The sequence below is a fragment of the Manduca sexta genome, chromosome 15 (genome assembly GCF_014839805.1).
Source record: "Manduca sexta isolate Smith_Timp_Sample1 chromosome 15, JHU_Msex_v1.0, whole genome shotgun sequence".
In the NCBI taxonomy this organism is placed as follows: Eukaryota; Metazoa; Arthropoda; class Insecta; order Lepidoptera; family Sphingidae; genus Manduca; species Manduca sexta.
The window spans coordinates 2,167,202-2,176,754 of NC_051129.1; the positions used below are offsets into that span (position 1 = coordinate 2,167,202).

The window sequence follows — 9,553 nt, forward strand, 5'->3', positions numbered from 1 at the left end:
CCACTTGGGGACAACAACACTTTTTGCAAATCAAAAGTAGCGCAGAATATTTTCGTATCATTTTGTGAATCACGTTTATCCTTTTCCTTTAAAGATCTAACCTGATTTTTGCAAAGTATATGATTATCATAAAATATTTTATTCTCAGGAGTCACAGGACCGTTTTTAAAAGAATGACAACTATGGCATTGGTCTTTTTTTGGCTGGTGAAATGATAAATTAATATTTTTAGTTACTATATCCCTGTATTGCCGTAACGACTCATATTTACTACCATATTTAGTTGAATCATACCATTCTTTGTATAACATGAACATTCGGATAAACTTAAAGAGCCATCTAAATAAAGTTTATTACTGTCTTTACGACAATAATGTGAATCAACCGGTTCAAAGGACTTGATGTGGTCCAGCACACTTTTATCATTTCTGCATCAATGCCAAATTCACAAAATTCCGACTTCTACTCAACTTAACACGATAATTGGATGCCATCTTTTACTTATTAAACTAAATTGTAACGCAAAAACACAACAATTAGATTTGTATTCATCACAGTGCGGCCGTTGTTCCGTTCAACGTATAGTGTCAAACCAGCTGATTGGTCCCAATCGTAAACAAACGCGCGGGAACTCGCCGCGTATAAGTCTCTAACTACTCTTAGGACCTTGTACGTTTAAATTTATGTTACATATGCCGTTATACTGTAATAAAAAATCGTGTTTCTATGCAAAAATCTATTTTTTTTTTAATAGCTCACTTGATTCATTACATCGATAAAATGCGTTTACCATAAAAAAGTCAAAATGGCCAAATTGTTAGTTTGGCCCATATACATAGGACCCATCGATATATACATAAAATTCAGGCAGGAAGTTAAAATAAAAGGTTTAAACTATGTATAGTCCGGTCAATCTAGACCTAAAAATGAGAGCGAAGCTACATAAATTCCCATCAAGATGAAAATCAGTAAGGTTGTTAAAAATATGATTAAAAATAAAATTTGAAAGTTCCCCATCTTTCCCCTGTATGGAAAAAAATATATTCAAGGTCAAAGGTAAAAAAATGAGTTTTTCGCGATTTTCGGCGAAACAACAAGTTTTATCATAAAAATATCTCAGACAAAATTGTAGATCATAAAATAATCTACAAAAAATGTATCAATACTTTTTTTTCCTACGAGCTATCGTTTTTGAGATATAACGTATTTAAAAGTTGTTCAAGTTGTTATCGTTATAATATGCATGAGTGCGCCACGTATATACATCTCTTATCTAGAGTTGTTATATATGTTGAAATATTTTTCTATCGGTGATTGTAATATATACTTAAAATATAAAATATGCACAAGTTAAAACTATAAGAATATCAGGTCAAATTAAACCCAGTCTCTTACTTCATACGCCAGTGTAACTTCGAGACAACATCTGTCTCTTGTTCTATTGTGTGCGTGGCTAGGGTCTTATATCTGCTATAATAAATGAAAAAAAAAACAGTAATTCAACTCAAGAAGAAGTTATCACCAACGGCATCCGCTTTCTTCTTTCTATGTACGGAGGTCCTAAAAAAACTACCTGCTTAGATAAGCATCGATATGTATAATTCGTTAAAAGCACTAAGAATAAAAAACAAGTTCAATTAGCTTCTCTTCCTCCAACCTCAGTTGCTGCTCATCAACATCTTCTTCGGGTATATTACCAAGTTCAAGTGTGGCTTGGTTATCAGCTAGACCCTACAGACTGGGGTTGGAAGTTGGTCGACAATACATTGGAACCAGTTCAAACTTTACTCTCACCTGCACCGGAAATACTGCTGAACACAATTTTTTGCAACTGCAAAAAGGGATGCAGTGCTAAATGTGGTTGCAAAAAAGTCGGACTGTTTTGTTCTCTGGCATGTACAAACTGTCAAGGCCGGTCGTGCTCCAATGTTGAATCACTAACAGAGGAGGATTCGTGTGATTCCTACGAGGATACATCGCCATTGACGCAATTTACTTGCACTCAGAATGAAGAAGAAGAAGAACGAGAAGAGTTTGACGGTTACAATTCAGCCGAATAAAATCCACCACTTTTTTAATTTACATCGCTTTTTATCTTTTCGAATATTTACAAATTTCCGTAATTTTGCAATAGTTTCAAATTAAACAGGATCACAACTGACCGGTGGAGTAGTCCTACGGGGGAAACCACGATAAAAAAAACACGCTAAGTACACGACCTCATAGGTGGCGTGGAACGTGTGCATATTATGACGATTGCAACTTGCACAAATTTTTGAATCGTTATATCTCAAAAACGGTGGCTCATAGGAAAAAAGTATTGATACATTTTATGTAGATTATTTTATGATCTACAATTTTGTCTGAGATATTTTTATGATAAAACTTGCCGTTTCGCTGAAAATCGCGAAAAACTTTACCTTTGACCTTGAATATTTTTTTTCCATACAGGGGAAAGATGGGGAACTTTCAAATTTTAATTTTAATCATATTTTTAACAACCTTACTGATTTTCAGCTTGATGGGAATTTATGTAGCTTCGAATGTTTAAATTGACCGGACTAGTATTCACCTTACTGGTTTACAGAAATATGTAAAATATCTTGAAATATTTGATGTTATCTTTCATGGGGTCATCTCTGTTTACAGGTCTAAATGACACTTAAAATAAAATGGCGAATAAATCGTATTAAAATGAACAGAGCCATTCATGCTTTTTAGTGGAACTGTATTTCAGTTAGTAGCATAGACATAAGATTGCGGTAATTGTATAACATCAATAGTTTTCGATTTTTTTAGGGCAGGTGCACTTACCCCGTTGGCGCACTTGCCCCACCTGACCTTATTTAAAAGAAAAAGATTTATAATAACATGCAATTGCGTTTAGTGATTGAATTGTTAAATGTCCAATAAAATTAAATTGTGTGTAACCAAAAATGCTGTTTTATACACTAACCCCCTTATTCATAAACGTTTTTTATCTAAGGACGAAGTAAAGCTGTGATAACAAGCTTGTTTCTCAGTGCCCAACGGCATTGAGAAACAGACATAGGGCCGTTGTGATTGGCTATTATTGTTGTATCTCAATATTAGCCAATCACAACGGCTCTATGTCTGCGCACTGAGAAGACTGCCATGCCGTCAGCACTGAGAAACAGACTTGTTATCACAGCTTTACTCGGTCGTTACATAAAAAACGTCTATGAATAAGGGGGTAAAAATACATGGGGTAGGTAACTTGTTTAGCGAGTCTCTCAGTGGCGAAGCGTCCATACAAGCCGATTCCCACCGGCTTCCCTTTTAGGTTTTCGGTGATACTAAACAATATATTTAATAGGTAAATTAAAATTTAAAACATATCAGACAATGAACAATAATTATAATAGCTTAAATTATTAATTAATGATAACCTAATAATGACATCTATCGGCCATTAGCCCGTTGTTTATTAAATTTAATCGATATCGATTACTTATTTTAAATAACGTTAGATGGCGCACCTTGTATTTAGTTGAACTAACGGATTTTTTGGGGAACTAAATTAGTTCCCCAAAAAATCCGTTACCAAAGTGATATTGTGACACCACAGGCGCAAGGTAACCCGCTGCCAAGCGGCTTAATGTCGTAGTATGTTTTTTAATATAGATGGCAGCACTTTCTATGACTTTCTATGCCAGTGTTTGTCGAAATCGCGCGGAAGATATGGGCAAAGGTAACCCGTGCTAGTTCGGCTTCACGTTAACCGACTTTGTATAGTTGTCGCTTTTTACTCAGAACAAGCTTTTTACGTCCTTCAAACGTCATAATTTATTATGCTACCAAGTTGCGGTGTTTGTAAATTGTCATAATATTCATTTTATTTTTTGATAGTTCTGTGATATTTAGTTACCAGCGCTTTGTTTATTTAGAAACTACAAATAAAAGTGTATTATAATGGAAATAACTAACTACTTTGTGATCAGTTAATGTCTACCATTACGTAAGTATATTATTAGTATGTGATTTCACATATTAGTATTTAGATGATAAAATATTTGAAGTAGACCTGAAAGTTTTTGATTTCAGACACAAAATGTTTGTTAGAAGAAAATAAATATTATATTTTACTGAATTTAAAATATCACCACGATACAAGCAAAAATTAACGAATAACCTTTCTTGATTATTTAAATTGATAATTATATAAGGTTATCATGAAGGTGCATTTAAACTGTTGGTCTGTTTGGCGATCGTGATACCTATTGCTATAAGGAGGAATTACATTTAATTACAGTTTATTTTGAAAGAAACAAATAATCATAGGTACTTACGTAGTGTGGTTATAATTTGAATACTTACTTTTGTTTGCTGTTATTATACAAATTAATACGTAGGTAGGTACTTATATTTGTGATTAATGGAAGGAGAATTATCTACGTTTATTGTTCGATTTTATGGATGTTTCAATTATTTACGCATAATAGGTAATTTAGTAGACATGTCAATGTTTGTCGATTTCGATTTATGACTAATTCGTTGTCTTAGTTTTTGTTTTCCGATAAATTGCCCCCGATATCTTAACTGACGCCAATTTTTTTTACACCGGGTTACCTTTTGAAAAATTTCACCCTTCGCCACTGGAGTCTCTAGTGCAAAACTTAAGATTTACCGATAGGATATTAGCAAAAGCTCAAAATGAAAACATTTTGGTCTTTTATCATTTAGAGTTAGGATCTGAGGATTTTGCGTAGTTCGTTATTTCGCATTAACATAATAATAGATACCGCCATTTGTACCACCGATGTTTCAATTATTTCCACCGTCTGTATACATATTTGTCTTGTTTCTTATATTTACGGTGTACAATAAAGTTTTTAATAAAAAAATAGATATGTTGGAGATTTTAAGAAAACATTTTTTGTAAGATATAACAGAATTTATTAATATATAACGTCATGTATAAAATCGAAGAGGGAAAAAGATAAGACAAAAAAACAAATGACATTATGACATCTATAAAAAAAGCAAAAAATAAGTTGCGTTCTAAAAACGTAGTTCCAATATCTACGTTTAGTGTGTTTAAATAAGATGGGTGATAAATTCTAAAGAGTCCTTTCTCTTGGTGTTCTCCTACGTAGAATATAAAGCTTCAAGCTTCTAGAGCAGCCGCTGCTTCCCGCGTCGCACAGTGTCATGATGGCCGCGCGGGGGTTCGGACGTGTTATCGCGATTTTTTTGTGTGTTGCCGTTTGTGTAGAGGGATATCCGTCCGGTTCCACGTCTTTGACGGACTCTCTTAACCTTTTTAGCAGTAAGTAATCTAAGCAGAATATTCGTAATTGATTTAAAGACTATATTTTCCTATGATGAGATATTGATGCGATCGCTGCAACTTTTAAAATTATTCAACAGACATTAATTTGCTCTTACCTAATTCAATTAATTTTATAATTTAGTGAAGGGCAATATTACTGTAAAAATAAGAAAAGGTTTTCAGCTTTATACATAAATACTACGTCATCCTATCGAATATGGTGCGGGTCCTATAATCGCTTATAAAGATTACAGTGAAAATGTAAATCAGCTATTCTGAATCTGCGTACGGGCGAGTTTTTGCTAGAGGTTCTTCTGACAATCTTTTATTAAATTGAACCTTAGAATGTGCGCGTTATGAGCATATTTCCGCCGTCGGTAAAAAACGGCAATATTTAATAAGCACTTTGAGTCTGGGCTTTTACTAGTATATAATATCAGCCCTGATATATTGTCCCATTGAGGCACGGGCGGCTATCGGCTGTTTTTTTTAGCAGCTTGCCCTGTATTCGTCGTCGACTCGAGCCAATCAGTTAAAGTCGATCAAGGCTCAGAAGGCTTCAGGATAAGCAAGTAAATTGCTAAGTGTGCCCACTAAGTAGGTATAGGTACATTCTGTTATATTATTTGTTTATTTAGTTGAAATAAAGCCTTCTTTGTATTTGAGTATGGGGTCATGTGTTTGAAATGAGTAATTGATATTGCATAACTTGGTCCCTATTTAAGTTTGCTTTCATTGTATAAAGAGGTTATTACGATATTATGGCGATGTAAAGCGTTTTTAAAATCGTTAGATGTAAATTCAACATTGTTTGTTTTTTATTTATTTCTAGCACATTATAAAACATAAAATGATTAAAAAAAAGAAAGCCAATATATTATTGTTTGGCTAGAAGCATCAAATTTTAAAGAAAAAGGTCATACCTAAAGGAAACGTGAAACAAGGATGCTGAGTGATGATTATTGCACATACTTTTGTCAATACTGTTAAAATGAAGCATTTTCTTATACATTAAGGAAAACTGATCATTTCGATACATTTTATTAATATTATATATAGAATGTTGAAAAAATTAAAAATATTGATTCTTGTCCCAATAATTAAACAATATAAATATTGATTTTCTATTCATTTGTATATTCTTTATATGCATAATATAGAAAATAATTTGATTATATTATTATTTCTGAGTAAAATTACTATTACTATGGGCGGCAAAATATTCCCCACGCGCCCACTGACTACAAAAAAAAACGCGCCCAAAAGAGGTAAACAATTTGAATGAATTAGGAAAACTTTTAATTAAAATATTTAAAAAGTATTTATTTCAACACTTAAGTAGTTCAATGAGTTTACATTATAATCCACAGCACCTCAACCCTTTTATAAAAGGACTTTGTGGTGAACATAAAATGGTTGAGTAGGGATGATGTCAATCATATTAATGTGCAAGAAACGTGATGATAATTACATATAGATCCATCCTTTAAAATATCACATATCTTTAAGCATAGCACATCATTGGCACAGATTTTGAATTACCTGAATAAATAACTGTTTCCATAGTATATTATATGCAGGTACATAAGAAGATTTTATAGCCAGAGATCATCAATCTCACCACCAACTCCTCAAGTAGCATTAAACCATAATCCCAAGAATTATAATTACTTAGCTGATAAACAAGAGACATCACACTGTATTCACTTCAATAAGTTTGCAATCTATATTCAACAATAAAGCATGTCACATAGCAAATCTCGTTTTACAACTTTAGATAGGTAGGTATAAGTTTATTACTAATGTTGTTCTTATTTATGTACTACCTATACCCAATGACGTTTTACAAATAAAAACATCTTAGCCTATACCGGCTTAAAAATAATAGGCGACCGGCCTATGCTTGATTTTGTCCATTATTCTATATATAATGATTAATAATACGAAAAAGAAGCACTCCTGCGAAAACTGCATAAAAATTGGTTTAAAAATAAGCGAGAAATTCATATTTAAAATATTGTAATGTGCAGAAGTGAGCGCTATGTGGGGATATCGCTTCATCTCTTTCTTTCGCACGCGTCGTAATTCCCGATGACGTCACATGTGGATATTTCGTCTCTTTTCTGTTTTTTGTTAATTACCCCTTCCACCGAAATTCAAAGACTTATAACTTGTTGATTTTTTACCGGATTTTAAAAATTCCTTCTGTGTTATAATTTATATTATGTAAATATTTGATAAAAGTAAAGAACAAAAATGAGTCCGGTACCCTATTAATTGTCGATGCATCTTGCCGCCAAAACAGGATGCGTCACGATTTTATAATGAGGAGGCCGGCGGCAGCGGGTTATCCGCCGTGCGCTACGGTTCGGGGCATCTAGATAATTCCGTCGGTACCCCTTGCCTGTCGTAAAAAGCGACTAAATGGGGAATAGAGGGAGTCACAGAGCGATCTGTGGGGGCTGCTCACTCATCTACTCCAATTGAGCGACTCTGAGGTGGACGACACTGCGGGTAGTCTGACTCCCGCTCTCATAGACGCTAAAGGCGTCTTTTAAAGTTCGTAGGCATCTTAGCCTCCTCGTTTAGAGAGGTGCCGCAAAGCGACATCGAGCAGGAACGGTTCCACGCAGCTACTTAGTGCAACAAGATATCCTGGGCCGTTCTATATGTGGCAAAAAAGGCCGTCATGGGTTTTGATTAGTATGAAGGTATATTTAGAGTTAGAATAGAGGCTGTAATAGTATATGGATCACATATTTACTCAGTAAAATATATAGCGGGAGTTTTATTTCAGAAAAACTATTTCACGCCGGCGGAGCCGCAAGCAATAGCTATTTAATTATATGGTACGGAGATAGGTAGGGTGTTTATACCATTTTGAGGAGTAGATGCCTCTTCTTATTGTTATTGAAAGTGACGAGTGTGTGATCCAGAGGTCCAGAGACTCGACCCGGCAATCGTCTGATGTTTTAAATTTTTGGGAAGGCACAACATTGCTTTGCCGAGGGTCGTAAGACCTGTGACCCGCCACTAGAGGCTGGGCGGCAGAGGTAATGCACTTTCTATGCGAAAACTGAAAAAACATCTTTCCTTTCCTAATTCGCATTCATAAGGTATTTTAATTCGTCTAATATATAAGATGTCTCAAGGAAAGTGATATTACTAAAAAAAAAGGATTTGCTGGAGTAGCCCATAAATAAATTATATTATTATATTTTTTTTCAGAGAACTCAGGGAGCATAACCAGCTCCGGCACCTTAATCAACGGTTTCAACGACTTACAATTACGATTTGGTCAGAATGAGGACGACAAGACGAATGACGGTAGGAAGATCTATGAAAATCCGAATAATTAGAGTTAAGAATGATTATCGTTATAGAGCACTATGTCTTTTACAACTATTATTCAAAGAAGAGTTTTATATTACTAATATTTACACAAGTAAAGGCACATAAAATGTATTTATTCTGTATGTTTCTAAACAGAGTAGGCATAGGAGCAGCTTATGCTCGTGCGCCGAGCTTCAATATTCTGACTCAAACTGTGATAATAAGCAAGTCTGTCCTTATGTCGGACACAAATAAGTCCTTGGCATCTCCCGCGAATTTTGTTGAATTTATTTACTGGCACGATCAAGTGGTCAAACCTAAAACCTCACAATTCACTGCACAAATATGCTGCAACTAGCTTAATAGAACAATATTTTAATTTATCTTATATATTTCTACGACTTAGTTTGTCGTGGTATCTCTGGACGGTTGCCACAGCTATGCCGGCCGGGTTAATTACTTTTTCTATTCCACTTATAGGACCAAATACCAGTAAAACCCAATTCTTCTTTTCAGAACCGAAAGAAAAAGCCAATGCGACCGGGCCAAATCAGGCCGCAGAAGCGAAAGTGACGTTTCCAGGTAACTGCCAACCTTCTCGCACAAAGGTGCGCGACGGCTCTGCGTGCTCCGGGCAGACGCTGTTTGAGGACAACTTCGACACTCTGAACGAGAGCGTGTGGCAGATTGAGCAATACATACCTAATACTCATCCCGTGAGTTTTCAGTTTATATGCTCCTTGGGGAAGTGGTGACACGAAGTTTGAGGGCAAAATATGAAAAAAAAAATGTATAAACTCTTATTTCTTAAATAAAAAAAGTTTACAGGCGATAGTTAGGACCTATAACACTCGTTTGAGATATTATTTCTCAAACTAAATGGCAAGGCATATTGTTTTACAGGAGCACCCCTTCGTATCATACCAG

General features: G+C 34.8%; 1 pseudogene; it reads left to right on the forward strand.

Annotated features, from left to right (window-relative positions):
- Window positions 1-1,547: 1,547 nt before the first annotated feature.
- LOC119189413 lies at window positions 1,548-9,381 on the forward strand (annotated as a pseudogene).
- The last annotated feature ends 172 nt before the right edge of the window (window positions 9,382-9,553 follow it).